At 38.7% G+C, this 15,429-nt stretch overlaps 2 long non-coding RNA genes across 19 annotated transcripts in view; one reads left to right on the top strand and one right to left on the bottom strand.

The window, feature by feature from the left end:
• The window catches only part of LOC111560548, an 86,764-nt gene extending 72,549 nt beyond the window's left edge, over positions 1 to 14,215 (top strand). Inside the window, exons 3-4 of the long non-coding RNA XR_002742544.2 lie at positions 2,642 to 2,772; positions 13,788 to 14,215. This is a non-coding gene — a long non-coding RNA (uncharacterized LOC111560548). The remainder of the gene's footprint in view (positions 1 to 2,641; positions 2,773 to 13,787) is intronic.
• Positions 1 to 15,033, bottom strand: part of LOC109499940 — a 224,522-nt gene extending 209,489 nt beyond the window's left edge. For 4 of the 18 annotated variants that reach the window (XR_006598296.1, XR_006598292.1, XR_006598297.1 and 1 more), the window contains exon 1: positions 14,209 to 15,032. This is a non-coding gene — a long non-coding RNA (uncharacterized LOC109499940). Of the gene's footprint in view, positions 1 to 14,208 lie in introns of all 18 variants that reach the window. The other 14 variants (XR_006598291.1, XR_006598287.1, XR_006598276.1 and 11 more) reach the window with 7 other exon arrangements.
• Between the last annotated feature and the right edge of the window lie 396 nt (positions 15,034 to 15,429).

Raw genomic sequence — 15,429 nt, 5'->3', positions numbered from 1 at the left:
CAGACATGCTAAGGAAAAGAAGTTGAGCACAGAATATATACTTGAAGAATGAATTTTTCCAAGAGTGAAAACTAATCCACCGTAAAAAAAAAAAAAAAAAAAAAAAAAAAAGCCAGAGAAGTGGTCATCCCTAGGTGAGTGGCGATTGAGTGTTAGGGACACATGGAAATTTTTAGATACAGAAATAATGATACAGAACAGAGAAAAGATGGTTACTGGAATGACACCTTGATCAAGCAGCTGAGATAGAATATACTCTAGTGCATAAGCAGAAGAATTAACTTCAGACAAAAGCACATATGGAGAAATGATGTGAGGAGGAAGCAGAATATATGAGTGGAAGAGAGAAGCAGAGTAAGCTTTCAGACAACATTAAATAAATCCCATTGGCTCTTTTTGTTCAGAATTTATAATGGGATGAAGAATGTTGTGTGTTCTTCCCAATCTTATCTAACTTCATGGATATGTATGTGAAGTATCTGAAGAGTTGGATTTAACCATAGCTGCAGCTGAACCCAACTAGCTAATGAAATAACAGAAGACCAAGAGAGCTGAGGGTTTACCAAAAGGAAGGTTTCTAATGATTAAGCAAGTAATTTGAGCTATGTAATATGGGTTAAGTTGCTGAGAGTGTGAATGCCTATTATTTCAAGTGAATGAAGCAAATGGGGTGTTAAGAGTGAGTAGTGAGTACTACAAAGGGGAGCTGGGGAAAGAGAAATGAAATATAGGAAATAAAGAGGAATAATGCGTAACGTGGGGTAAAAATAAGGTCTAGCATATGGCTAGGGAATAAAGAGCTCAGGAAAAAGGGAGGTCAAAAGAAGAGATGCTCAAGAAATGGAGGGAGCAAGGTGCTGGAAGATTTATCTATGAATCCATGAATATTCACACTGCCACAAGTTAAAATGGAAGAGGTATTGATAATGACAAAGAGCTGAGAGCTAAATCTCCGAGAAATGAAGGGAGAATGACCAAGGCACAGGCAAATGCCAGAAACAAGGAAAGGTAGTGGGTAATAAATCTGTTATCATGAGGTTTAAACCTTGATGGTGGGGGTGCTTAGAGAAGAGCATAAGGGAATCATCCAAAATGGTCTGAAAACCACCATGAAAAGTAGAGGTGACACAACCTCACCTTAAAGGCCAGTGTCAAAGCCCAGTTAGGGATGAAAAAGCAGACACTGATTAAAAGCTACAGGGGAAATAGAGTTTTTAAGGAAGACCCTAGGTTTTTTAAGAGCTAGAAAGCAAAAGTATGTTCAGAGAAGAGTTTAAAAACCCATTATATTATGCTGATAATGGATTATGAGTTCCAGAGAACACAGTAGAAGGGTTTTTGGAAGCTAAGGAAGAGTTTAACAAAGGAAGGGAACGGCAGGTAGAAAGGGTGTTTAGAACCAGTGAGGTGAAAGGACCAAGAAGCATGAGTTCCTGGTGCTAACTGTACAAAGGGGAGTAGAGGGTTTAATGGCGTTACTTGTTCTGGATTTAAGCCAAATAGAAACAACAAGGCTATAAATGTGGGGGGTTGAAGGGTGGTGTAAGAAGGCATAAATGTATGGTTTACCACCTTGACCTCTGTTGACTGAGAATAGGAGGTCTGGGATTCAGAACTTGTTCATTGTGTGAAGACCTCTTTATGGCCAGAATGATAAGCATCGAAGGCCTAGAGAGACGTGGTCTTAGATCACTGTGTGGATTTATTCTTGACTTCTGTTAACTTATTTTACACCAAGTTTAGACCAACTTAAAATATTTCTGTGCTTTGTAAATAAAAGCTACACATTTTAATCTAATATGTATCGAGCACTGAGTATATGCCAGGCAATGTCAGTATGTAAGTGTATACATGTTTTAACTCAATTCAAAAAACCATATGAAGTACATGTAATTATCATCCCTATTTTATAGATGAAAAAAACTGATGCAAAGTAGGTTAAATATCTTTCTGAGGATCACAAAAGTAGTGTTTAGGGGTGCCTCAATGGCTTGGTGAAGCATTTGACTTCAGTCAGGTCATGATCTCCCAGTGTGTGGGTTTGAGCCCCGCATCAGACTCTGCACTGGCAGTGAGGAGCCTGCTTGGGATTCTCTCTCTCTCCCCCTGTCTCTCCCTCTCTCTGCCCTTCTCCCGCTTGTGTGCGTGCTCTCTTAAAAATAAATAAATAAACATTTTTTTTAAAAAAACACACCAAAAGTAGTGTCTAAAGCCAAGATTTTAAGAGAGTCCACTTTATAGACCGTGTGTTTACTTAAATGCCAATAAATGAGAAGACAGTATTTTTTGTTTGTATTGTTTTGTTGGTCTTAGTAGACCTTCATTTTTATATGTTACAAGCTTGCTTAGAAAACTTCCATAATAATATGTGGAATGAGAAAATCATGTTGTTCTCTTTTAATTCTTAGCCTTTAACAGAACACCTGGATTTACACCTTTTATATTTGATGATGAAAATGATGTGTTTAATGGATTCAATTACTTCCCCTTTGCAAATTTTAACTATTGAACTATGGTAAACATTCATTTTTACTGTTAATTACAGCTATTAGGCAAAATAGAAAGGCTTTTTCACCATAAGAACAGAAATTTAAAGAGTATTTCTGACAACAGTGCTCCCAAGTCTGTTTCTTATATTTAGTTAAAGCAGCCATGAAAGATACACACGTGGGCTGTGAAAGCAATACAGAAGTGCAAGTATCACTGGAAGAAATGGAACAGCTCTTCAAGGAATGAGACTATACAAAGGTCAATTATTTGGAAAGCCATTAGGTAAGAGCCTGCTCTTATTTTCATGCCCTAAACTCTGCATTCGGGATTCCAGGGTGATGAGTTTGATCAAGCATTATTTTAAGAGGCAACCAGATGGATGCTCACTCAGATTCCATGCTTTGGCCTCAAGGAGTTTTCCTGATAGGTACACTTTACAGTATTTCCTACCCTTAGCAGGTGCCTTAACATCCTTCATACAAAATCCCAATTGATGACTAGCCAATGATTATCAAATGAGCCAAACTTTGTCCTGGGTTAATATTTTCTATAAAGTAAATATTCTTTTGTAAATTTAGTTAATTATCAAACAAATACCCAATTTTGAAAATTAAAATTTATTCTGTTAATTTGGGGAGAGTTTTGAGAATCATATACATGCACCACGCTTCTAATTTATCAGATTTTATTTATCCTTGCTATGACATATTATTAATGTCATCACTCTGAACAGGAGCAGAACACAAATTTCCACAACTGCTGCTTCTGCTTCTGGATGGAAGAAACCACATAGAAAAAAAAAATCAATAGAAGACAGGAAAAGATTAAAACCTCAAAGTTTAGTAAAGTACACACCATTAGGAAGATTTCTCCTTTCAGTAAAAAAACAAATCTGTTTAATAAAGCCTAATTAAGCCAATTTACTTGGTCCTCGTGGAAGCTAACTATTCAGTCATCTTTTTTGTAAGGATTTTTCACACATTTGATAGTTATTTGTCAATCTGTCTCTAACCTGTTCCTTCTCCAAATGAAATCATGTGCAATTATTTTTGTATTGGTCTTTAATCATCTCTGTATGTTGTTTTGCCATATAATTAACAAGATTTATAATATTCTTCACAGTGAGGTTTTAATGTATGAAGAAACCAAGAGTCTAAAAAATGAAAAAGAAAGTGGGAAATATATTAACTTCTTCCATTATCTAGCATCTTACCGAGACTCCATGACTATATCCCAATTTTTAATGTATAATCAATACGAGATGCACGTCCCATATACGAATACAGTGCTCTCGGTACTCAGGACTCAGGAGATTTCCTTGCTGTTTAGAGTAGTAACAGTAAAGTTAAACCTAGCAAACACATTTCCTTGCAAACTCCCTTGACATCACTAATAAGCACTGCTGAGAGAGCTGGAGGGTACCCTGGGACCATGTGTATCTGGAAGTGTCTTCTTCCTCAGTAACCTCGCAGCTGTCTGTTTCTCACAGCCTAGACGTCTCATGCAGTATTCAGAATGACAGTATTACCCAATATGTCCAAGTTCACCAAGGGGAGGGAAGCGAGAGGAAGATCTGACCAGGCCTGCATCAGCTGAACAATGCCCTAATCAGCCTGACATCTAGAAAACTTTGCACAGAAAAAAAAAAAAGTGGGAGGGGGGCTAACTGGGATAGAAAAAGGAGCTCAGGAAAAGCAACTTTATTGATGGGACCTGAGGGAGAATGAGGACCAAAGCAAGATGGTTGGGTTCCTCAAGGTTCTTCCAACAAAGAAGCCTGATAGAACATTCATGATAAATCCTAGCCTGGTAATAGGATCCTTACTCCACTCACTTGCTGTCTCACATTTTTACTCAAATCCCTAAGACAAACTCTCATTTGGAACCCGAAGCTCTGAGCATGATGGCCCACCTTTACTACTTTTATTTTACCAGCTGCCTGTAAGCCTTCTCACTGTGCAGATTAGCACCACAAATGCCATCCCTGCAAAGAGAACTTCGGTCCTGGATAACATCACCCTCGACCATCAATTACTGGGTGCTTCTTTTGTTTCTTCCTAGTTTGCCTTTTGTAATATATCATGTTTAATTGCTTCTTTTAAGTTGAATGATACAGTCTCTGCTTAAGATTTAACAGGGCCATGAGCAACCTGGACATCTGCCTGGCTACACTTCCAAAGTGAGCATAATATGACTCAGAGTAGCTCATAAATATCACTTGAATTGAATTGGCTGGGGTTTGGAGAGGTGGGAGAACTTGAAAGTGATTTTTCACTAGATCATAGTCCTAGGGCATTGTCACTGTCCCACAGCCAGATGGAAGACGGGCCATCATGATCACCACATGCAGTCCACGCTTGTGGACTCCTCTGTGAGAGGCTGTCAACTTCCTCCTAACACATAAGTGAGCCTAAATAAAATACACAGATTTTCTGTGGACGGGCCACTATGCTTTGTGCCAAAATAAGTAGTGTCATTGTCATGTCATTTGGGATTTGACCTCTTAGAATGTATTTCTTTGTCACTTTTAATTTCCCTTAGTTTCCTTCCATTTTACTAGTCCATCTTCTACAAATATTCCTTTGCTGTTACCTCTTCATCTCGACTCTAAATACTGGAGTGCCCAAGGGCTCTATCTTTCAACTTCTGTATTTATTCTCCCTCCTTAGATGATCTCATCCAGGCCCATGGATTTACTCAACACCTACATCCTGATGATTCACAAATGTATATCCCCATCGCTTATCCGACTTGGAACTCTAGCTTCCTCTCTTGACATGTCCACTTGGATATCTATTATTCATCTCAGGCTTAACATATCCTAAACCAAATCCTGATTCTACCTCTTAAATCTGCTGTTCCACCTACTTCAGACTTACCCATCTGAATGAACAGCAACCTCACTATTCTATTTACTCAGAACTCCAAAAAACAAAATACCTGAAGTTACTCTTGACACTCTATTTCTCCTACAACCCATAATTTATCCATCTACAAACAAGTATCATTAGCTAAACTTTCAAAATATATCCCAACACTGAGTACCTTTGACCACTTTCACTGCAATCTACCTGGGTGTAAGACATCACCTGTTTGCTTCAGGATTATTCCAATAGGTGACCCAACTGTCTCTTGGCTTCAAACTCTACCCTAAGTCCCATTTGCAGAGGAAAGTGTTCCTTTTAAAAGATAAATCACCTCGCTCCTTAGATCTTGCCACTTCTCAAATATACTCCCTATCATAACTGTTCATTTTACTCAGAGTAAAATCCACAGTCCTAAAATCCCTGTAAGATTCTACAAAGTCTGACACCACCATGCTACATCTTTACCTCATCTCCATCTCTCTGTGCTTAGTCACTCGGCTCTAAGCTAACTTACTTTTCCTCCTTTAAGCACATTTCTGACTCAGACCCTTCACTCTTGTTCTTCCTTATCCTGAAATGTGCTCCCCACAATCACATACTGCTGACTCCCAATGCTCCTCTGGGTCTCTGCTCAAATGTCACCAATTCAAAGGAGTCTTGCCTCACTGCTGTATATAATATAACATTTTTACAACACTGATTTTCCCAACTTGCGTCATCTCCCATTCCCCATGTACTGCTCTATCATTTTCCATATTTCTAACTAACAACAGACATTTGCCATATTTGTTATTAAATATAAAAGATTTGTATTTACTTATCATCTGCCTACTCTCATTATAATGCAACCACTGCTGTTTCTGTGCATAACTATATCCTTGTTCTTAGATGGTGCCTTGGCCCAGAAGACACGGATTCAATTTTTATTGAATCCATTCATTAGTTTTGTAGTAATGGCACCATAATTCTTGGAATTCCAAGAGATGTGTTTCTCATATAATTAACATATTCCTAAAGTAATCAAACAGCCTGTGTCTTCTCAAGTGATTTCTACCCCACCAAATTATATTAACATTTGACTATTGTGTTTCTGTCATACCGAGTACCTTCATAATTTAAGCCAAAATTATGAACAGAAGAGAACACAGATCTCCAAATACATTAAGAGTAAAATACAGGAATTTAAAAATACTAATAATAATATTAATGATTGGGCTAATCATCTTATTACAAGAGGAATTAATTTACATTCATTCATAAAAATCTATTCAGGAGAGTTCCGATATAACTGGAAGAAATCAAAATAGGCAAAGACAACAAAACATCAACAACAAAATCACTATTTCCAGTCCTACAACTTATAAGGAGTTAGATCAAATGGAAGATAAAATATTTTTACTAGCATCCTATCAAGTGCCTAAGAATTTCATTGGGTAAACAAGTACTCTCTTATTTCTAAATTCTAGTGGGAAGCTTGGTAGAGGTGGGTCTTTAAGTTTATATATCTATTTTGAGAGGGGAGGGGACAGAGAAGAAGAGAGATAGAATCCCAAGCAGACTCTGCACTGTTAGTACAGAGCCTGACACAGGGCTTAAACTCATGAACCGCGATCACGATCTGAGTCAAAATCAAGAGTTGAACACTCAACCAACTGAGCCACCCAGGTGCTCCTGAGGTGGGTCTTTATTGCAGGAAATATCTCAAATAGTCTTCCTGGCTTTGCAAAATGAGGTCTTAATAGCATACTGCTCTATGTAAGAAAAGGGCAGTAATTTGGGGTTGAAGGCAGCTAGAAAGGGAGAGCAATGACCTTAATACAGAACGCGCTAAGGAGACAGATGGCTATAAATTTGATAGGGAAAGGAAGAGTAGGAAGTGACCAAAGAGAAATCACCTATCATGCAATACGAAACGTGGCATTTTTGGTGTACAAACTAAAGTGAGGGCTGCCATTTGAGCAGGATGTAATCCTCCACTTTCTCCTTAGTTTTATTAAAACATGCTAGGCACAGAAAAGTCTTGTGTTGTTTGTGCTTTGGCAAGAAGACAATAGGGGTGGTGTTCACCTGGGGAGAAACTGCATGAAGGAGGACATCTGTTCTGATGCGCAAGTTGCAGAACCACGATCAGTGGAAACAGGGAGAAACAGACACTCCACACAGACTCCGGGAAGGAGCTGGTTTATCCCCCAGCATGTACGGGGCAAGAGTGAGGTTATGTAGGGTGAAAACACAGAAATCTAGAGGATTTGGAAACTCTCAAGCAACACAAACTTGGCTTATACAGGAGACAGGCTTTCACATGCAGTCTTCCACTTACTCCAAATTTTGGTCTTGGAAAAGTAAGAAACAACAAACAGAGTGCATTAGCTTACAAGCACACAAAACTTCTTTCACTGAAATGCACAGGACTTCATTGTTGAGCTCTTGGCTTTTATTGAACTTCTTGACACTTTGTCTTATTCTTTCTAACAAATTACACAGCTCTATATTTTCCACTTATTTATAGTTTGTTCCTGACTTCCAGGAAGCTCCAAGTTAAATTCTATGCTTAAGCAGTGAGAATTTGGAACATAAGAGTCACTCGATATTTGCTGAAGGAGTAAAGGAGAATAGTCAATAGGAAGACATTAAATTGGACAAATCTCAAATTCAAGGATAATGGGGTTGCATGAAAAAATATTGATGGTCTGAAAGTTTTGGATGACAGGGAGGGATACTCTTAAGGAAGCTGAAACTTCTCTAAGGCTGAGATATTTTGTCCCTAGAAGAGATGGCAGTATTCCCAGCAGGTGATGTTGACAGATGTTTTTTGCTCTGAAAGATTTAAATCTAAAAGAGCTTCCTTACAGAAAAGGAGGCTGTTTCTTAAACTCTTGGTTGAAAGCAACCTATTTTCCCCCTTCTCTCTTTTGCCTCCTGCTTTGCTCCAGGTATCCAAATTTCTCAGTAAAATTCCATTATTTTACTCAGGAAAGTATCTGGGTGTCCAAATGCTGGAAAAAACAGATATGCAAAGGAAAATCCACTGGCAAAGGACATTTCTACTTCAGCACGCTTTTTGGCCTCTTCTCAAATGGACTTCTGCTTTGAAAGAGCAGTTAAGAGCTTTTATTTTCTGTTATTTTTATTTATTTTATTTTATTTTATTTTATTTTATTTTATTTTATTTTATTTTATTTTATTTTATTTTTGCAGGAGAAGCAGTTAGGGTGGGTTTCTGCCTGAGAAAATTAGATGGTTTTAATTTCTCAACCACCTGCTAATTGTTCATTATAATAAAATGTTAAAGCCTATGGATGTAGTCATTATCGGGAGAACATTAATATTTTACATGTACAAATAAGATCTTATAGCATTTGAAATTCAAATAGATACACATTTTCATTTAAAAGGAGGGCTAGGCTACCTAAGTGAATGTCTGTTTGCTCTTCATTAATTACTATGTACATTCTCCTGTTGAAAATGTTGATTTGTAAGGGAGGCAATTTTGTGACTAAAACACAGCGATCATAAATTGTCACAGGGGATAACACACCTCACATTTTATACTGTAACTGAACAATAGTTTTTTTGTTTTTTTCTTTTTTTATCTCAAAAGCATTATTTCAGAAAAGAGAATTCTAATGGCATCTTTAAAAAGAAGCCTCAACATTAACTGAAACCAAACAACAAGTACGACTTAACAAATATAGTTGTTTCCAATGTTTTGTAAGCATAATTAAGGAGCATGATTTGCCTTTTGAAATATACCTATCTTCTATCCTCATGTTTCCGAAACTAATGCCTACATCTGTACTTTTGGAAAACAGTAATTACTGCGCCAAATGACACTTCTCCAGTGAAATCTATTACCCCCAAAAATCTATGGTTCCTCTCTCCTCAGTTTCATTTCCTGTTAATTAAACAGAATTTCCTGATATAAAAAGAGACTTCTGACACACCACTACCACTAATGCCAAAGAAGTTTAATAATAAAATTTCAAAATCTGTGGCAATGCTACATGCTATATAGCATTGGCCATGTCTGCTTTGGATTCTGTGTCTCCCCTTCTCTCTCTCTGCCCCTCCCCCCTCACACTCTGTCTCTCAAAACTGAAAACTTAAAAAAAATTTTACAGCATTGGCCATGTATATTCGTAAAGAAAAACTGATCTCAATTTTCACCTTAGAGCGTGCAGATGTGCACAGGAAATCACCTATGCTTGTGTTGCATGCAGTGTTGATTATAACAGCAAAAAACTAAATAATCTGAACATCCAAACACAAGAGAAATGAGTAAATACTATATATAGGGAATTCCTAGGAGATACAAGTAACAGTGGGGAAAGATCTCTAAAATGTATTCATCAGTAGAACAAATGCAGGTGGCAAAACACTAGATAAATTATGATGCCATTAATGGAGAACACACGTGTTCATATCCATATACACACCAATACTATATTATTCTATTGGTATTTGTATCTGTGCCACAGGTTCCCTTTGGAGAAGGGATAGGATAGACAAATGGTGGTAAATGGGATAAATTTTGTAGTTTATCTAATTGAGTAAGTTATATTAATTTATAATAAATACAAATTAAACATATATTTTTAAAATAAAGTGAAAACTTGAATTTTAAGTAATATAACATGCTGTATACCTTCCTCTTTTTATCCCAAGCTCCTTTCTCTCAATTTCTAAGTACTCTAAATTAAAATGAGTATTTCTATGGGGGGGGCACCTGGGTAGCCCAGCCAGTTAAGCATCTGACTCTTGATTTCAGTCTTAGGTCCTGATCTAATAGGCATGGGATTAAACCCCATATCAGGCTCCAAGCTGAGCACAGTACCTGCTTAAGATTCTCTCTCCTGCTCTCTCTGCCCCTCTCTCCCACTCATGCTTGCTCTCTCTCTCTCAAAATAAATACACATTTAAAAAAAGAGTAGTTCTTTGGATTATGGTAAAATATTGCATATTTCCTTCTTGGTAATTTTCCAAAGGAATTGTCATTAATGTACAAAGTGCTATTCAGGTTTGGTCTCATTTTCATGTTTCATTGAAAAATTTATTCTATGTTAGCATGCAATATAGAAACAGAAATTATTCAAAACACATATCAGGTTAGCAAATTGTGGGTTCAGTCTGCACATTGGATAATAAAGCATAAACACTTCTGGAAGATTCAGACACTTCCCCAGAGAAATTGAAAGAAGCTTGCAGAGCATATGTTCCTAGGCTGTAGAACAGCTCATTTGATCATAGTGGTCGGTTAAATTAGTCATTCATGAATTAACTTTATTTTATGATTAAAAAGACTGGTAAGTCCTGAAAAGTACAGACTACCCTCTTTTTGATCAATCACACTGAATTCCAATTTGCGTGCTATTTTTTATCTCTAAATCTCAAATAATTTCAAACATGTTTAACATTATTGTATGCATTTATAACTGGCACGGGACCAAAGAAAGTCTCTGTGTTAGGTAAGTGCATACGACTGTGGGGACCTGCATTTTCTATAGGAACCCATACTACACATACTTACAAGCATTTACTTTTAATTTTATGGGTATACTGATTTCCTCTATCTAAGCCTCTGGAATACCTGGATCTTGTCACTATACCCAATGAACAACCCCCTCTTTATGCCCAAACCAAAAAATACTAAAGGACGCTTACATAAAAACAGCATAAAATATGCCCGCAAACTTAAGGACCTGTTCATCTGAAAGATGGTAGGCAATTCTAACACTACTTTTTTCCCCAAAACAATTTATAAAACCCCCTACTAAAGTATGCACTAGTGAGTTACTGATAAATTCCATTTATCAGTACATTAGAATATCATAATAATGAGGTATGATAGACTCAAAATGTCCTGTGAAAATTCCCTCTACAATCTATAAAGTGCACTGTTCTTTCTGGACGAGAATCAAAGTGTGTTGAGATACAACAGGAAACATATAGAGATTTTCCATATGATTGTCAATCCTGTGTATATGTCCATAAAAAGGAATAGATGTGAGCGTAGTAAAAGCCAAAGAAGATTAAATGTTCACATGATGTAACTCCACTTGTTATTTCCCTCCTGAAAATATGAGCTGAAAATTGTATTCCCTCAAGCCTGCATATCGTTTAGTGTTTAAAATCTCTAATACTCAACCCAGGGAATGATGAATTGGTGCTACATTTTTGAAGTCCTGTGGCAGAATTAGATAGCTATGGGTACCATAATTCATTCCCCAAAATTTTCAGTGTCAGAATACCAAGTTTACTCAAAGTGACAAAAGAACCCAGCCAAAGGACTACATTCCTTCGTTCTTATGCTCTTGGGGCCAGTTGAACAATGACAGATATACTAAAATACCCTGTGAAAATTTTTCAGTAAATTTCCTTACAAATGAAGTGGTAAGCTCTCTCCCCACTGTACTGCCTGCAATGTGTATGTGATGTCTGGAGCTCTAGCAATTGTTGTGCACCATAAGGACAAAAGTCATATTCCAAGGACATCAGAGCAGAAAATTGGAAGACTGGATCCCTGATGACTTTAAGGAGGTGCTCTGTCATGTCTGAACAGCCTCTTATTTGTTAGTTTGGGTTCTCTGACACATAGAGGCAAATCTATTTTTACAGAAATTGGTCTCAACATGTTTAAATGTTAGTCTACCTATAGTTGCTCAAGCCTTTATGAATTTAAAGATAGCTACTGAATGCATTTTTGCATCTTCATTGAGAACTATACCTTATATAAATAAAAAATGCCCCCAAGGCCATTCTTAATGTTTTTCTTTATAATTCTGCACTCTTTGATTATCTTTTGGAACCCGCCCCCACTCCACTCCCCATTTTTCTTATGGCTTGGATTCAATCAGGTATATTGGGTACATATTTTCTCTGTGCTATCGTCTTTATTTGCTCCAATCTAATTAGCCTTGTTTTCAGGACTTCTGAAATTCTATTTTCTTTCTCCTTTGTACTGCTTTGCTCATGATTTTGCCTCATTTATCTGGTAGTCACTCTTGAGATCTCGGCTCAAAGTTTACTTTTCCCACTGAGTTACAATCACTGGATATATATAGCTTCAGCATAAAATGTACCTTTCTTTACAGAACCTAGCACACTGTTGCATTTTCTTTTTTGTTACCTAGTGAAATCACATGTTTAATGTATTTCCCTCTCCAATCTTCTAGATTTTAAACTGCGTCAAAATAGGACCCATGCCTTTTTTTCTGAACCCATTTCTTTCTGGTGCCTGGAACAATTCGTGTTGCAGACTAGGCACTCAGTAAATAAAGAGAATCATCTAACCCATACAGATACACCTGGTAATTATGTGAACTGGGGCCAGCAAGAACAGTTGGAGCTGCATGTAAATGTAACAAACCCACACTCCAAAAGCAAATGTCAGGAAGTGGAGATTATCTACATCGGCATGCTCAATTCGAGAAATCTGTAAATAGTAATTCTCAACGGGAACTCAAGATTGTTTAATAGGTTTTGTGAAAGTAATAGTGAACTGTGAAAATAGCAAAGGGTACATCTAAAATTTGAAGAGAACAAAAGAAGAGAACGTGATTTTAAAAAGTGACATAACTTAGAAAGTAAATGTAATTCAAGTTGAAGAAAATAAATGTAATTCTCACCCCTACCCACTTCACAGCCTCATTTTTTTTTTTTTTTAGTTTATTTATTCATTCTGAGAGAGAAAGAGTGCATGAGAGAGGCACAGAGAGAGAGAGAGAATCCCAAGCATGGTCCACACTGCCAGTGCAGATCCATCCAATGCTGGGCTCAAACTCCCTACCCGCAACATTATGACCTAAGCCGAAATCATGAGATGGTCGCTTAACCAACGGAGCTACCCAGGTGCCCTAATTCACTTTATCAATTACCAGTGGTGTTATCTTACCCAAGCGCTGGCTTGATAAGGTCAAAATTCTTTGCAAAATTCTTTAGGGTCTCACGATAGACTATCGCAGAGACAGGACTGCTCAACAACCAGTATATTCATCAAGTAAAGAACTATGATTTTTATCACTTATTTTTGATGGATTTTACTTCTAGATGTTTGGCGGGGGGGGGGGGGGAGTTGATTTTCCTATTTATGATTGAAAGTAATTCACAGCTTGAAGCAATCAGCATAGACGTTAAAAGAATGTGAATGAGCCCATGCATCCATATTTCAATGCCTAACATCTCACAGGAACTGGCAATTTGATTCCCAGCTGGATTATTTTCACGCACAACGTCTTAATTTTCACGGGTTCAAATCATGCATGGCAAACTAATTTTCATTATGTTACAGGATACTTTAAGTACTACCAGGAGAGATTGCCGACAATAAATCAATTTAAGTGTGCAGAACAAAATGGGAAGTGGTTTCGGGTCATCGTTGGGGAATAAACCTAATGACCTCGTCTTTTAATTATTAAAAATAATTTATCTTAGGTTGTTGGGAGTTCCAGTTCAAGATGGTGACAGAGGAGGATCCCTGGCTCACCTCTTTCCGCTGACATACTGAATCTGAAGCCACATGTCGAACCACCTCCTGGGACAAAACCTAAGAGCAGACCAACTCTTACCCAACCAGGCTAAAGACAGAACGTCCACATCGAAGGCGGGAAGAGGGGCTGGGGCACAAACTCGCCCTTAAACCCCAACCCCTGCAAGGTGGTCCAGCTGGGAGGGAGCTGAGCTTCTCCCCAAGTGAGGAGTCTGAACCCCACCGCGGGCACCCACATGGGAAGAAACCCTCCCCGCGCCCCCTCCCCCACACCAAAGGTCCAGCTTTGCAAATCAAACGGTCCACAAGACCCACAAGACTAAAAAGCTGAGGAATGGCTCTTCAAAGGCTCTGACAAGCACTCACCTGCCCCAGGGTTCAAGCGCAGAAGCAGCCAATCCAGAAGCTCCCAACTTTGTGGCCCTACGGGCGCCATTTACAGATCTTCAAGTCGCAGCCTGAGGGTCAGGCATGTAATCTAGGACACACGCAGAGGCTGCTGGCTGGCGGCCACCATCTCCAGCTCTTCCTCTCTCGGCCTCACTTCAGCTAACAGGCGCCATTTTTGTCCCCCTCATTTAATGCTAGGGTTTTTTTCTTTCTTTCTTTTTCACAGAAAAAGAAATACACGTTTCCTCTACCACATACCAAAGCGTGTGCATCTCCCAGAGGACTGCTTTCACACATGTCCGTTGGCCGGCGTTCCGCTACTGCTGCGCGGTGACCGCGCGGCTCAGGAGGGCAGGGCAGCGTGTGTTCCGGGTCTCGCGAGACCACAGCAATGAGCGCGAACGCTCTTGGTAGCCTACCAACTCCAGGGTCCTGCGTTGATAACATACTGGAGCAGACCCCCAGTCTTTCTGAGACAGAGGCCTATTTGCCTGTCCTGGAGCTTTGGCCTTGAGGGACAGGCTTCTGATCTGACACACATCTACAGGCCACACATGAGCTCTCAGGAAACAAAGGCCGGTGGATGCCATCTTCCCGGTCTCCCTCTGCCTTGCACCAGCTCACCTGTGTATTGCAGAAAAGAGCTTAGACCCTCAGCTAGTGCCCAATTTTTGTGGACATCCCTACATGACTCTGGTGGCCAGGGGGAATTACCCTCATGGGTCCCACACAACTGCAATCAATGGAGAGAGTTCTTAAATAGCTCCCATCCTCCAGGGACAGCTGGAAGCAACAGACCCGGGAGCTCCATGTTTCTTAAAAGGAACCCATTAGCCTACCTCCATAGTTACAGCCTGAGGGGCAGGCTTCAAATGAAAACAAGCATCTGAGGACTCACTGTTATCCTTTCCAGAGACCTCAGAGGGCTGGCACTATCTTTGCATTCCCTGAGCTGCATTCTAGAGCACCACAAGCCTGACTATAACTGTAGTTAATAATACTGGATTGCATATTTGAAAGTAGCTAACAGAGTGGATCTTGAAAGTTCTCACCGCAAGAAAAAAAAATATAGCTATGCATGGTAATGGATGTTAACTGAACTTGCTGTGATTATTTTGTAGCATAATACACAAATATTGAATTATTACATTGCACGCCTGAAACTAATATATCAATTACACCTTAATAAAAGAAAAA

Source organism: Felis catus, chromosome A1 (genome assembly GCF_018350175.1).
Source record: "Felis catus isolate Fca126 chromosome A1, F.catus_Fca126_mat1.0, whole genome shotgun sequence".
NCBI classification, from domain to species: domain Eukaryota; kingdom Metazoa; phylum Chordata; class Mammalia; order Carnivora; family Felidae; genus Felis; species Felis catus.
This window is presented reverse-complemented; position numbering and strand designations above follow the sequence as displayed.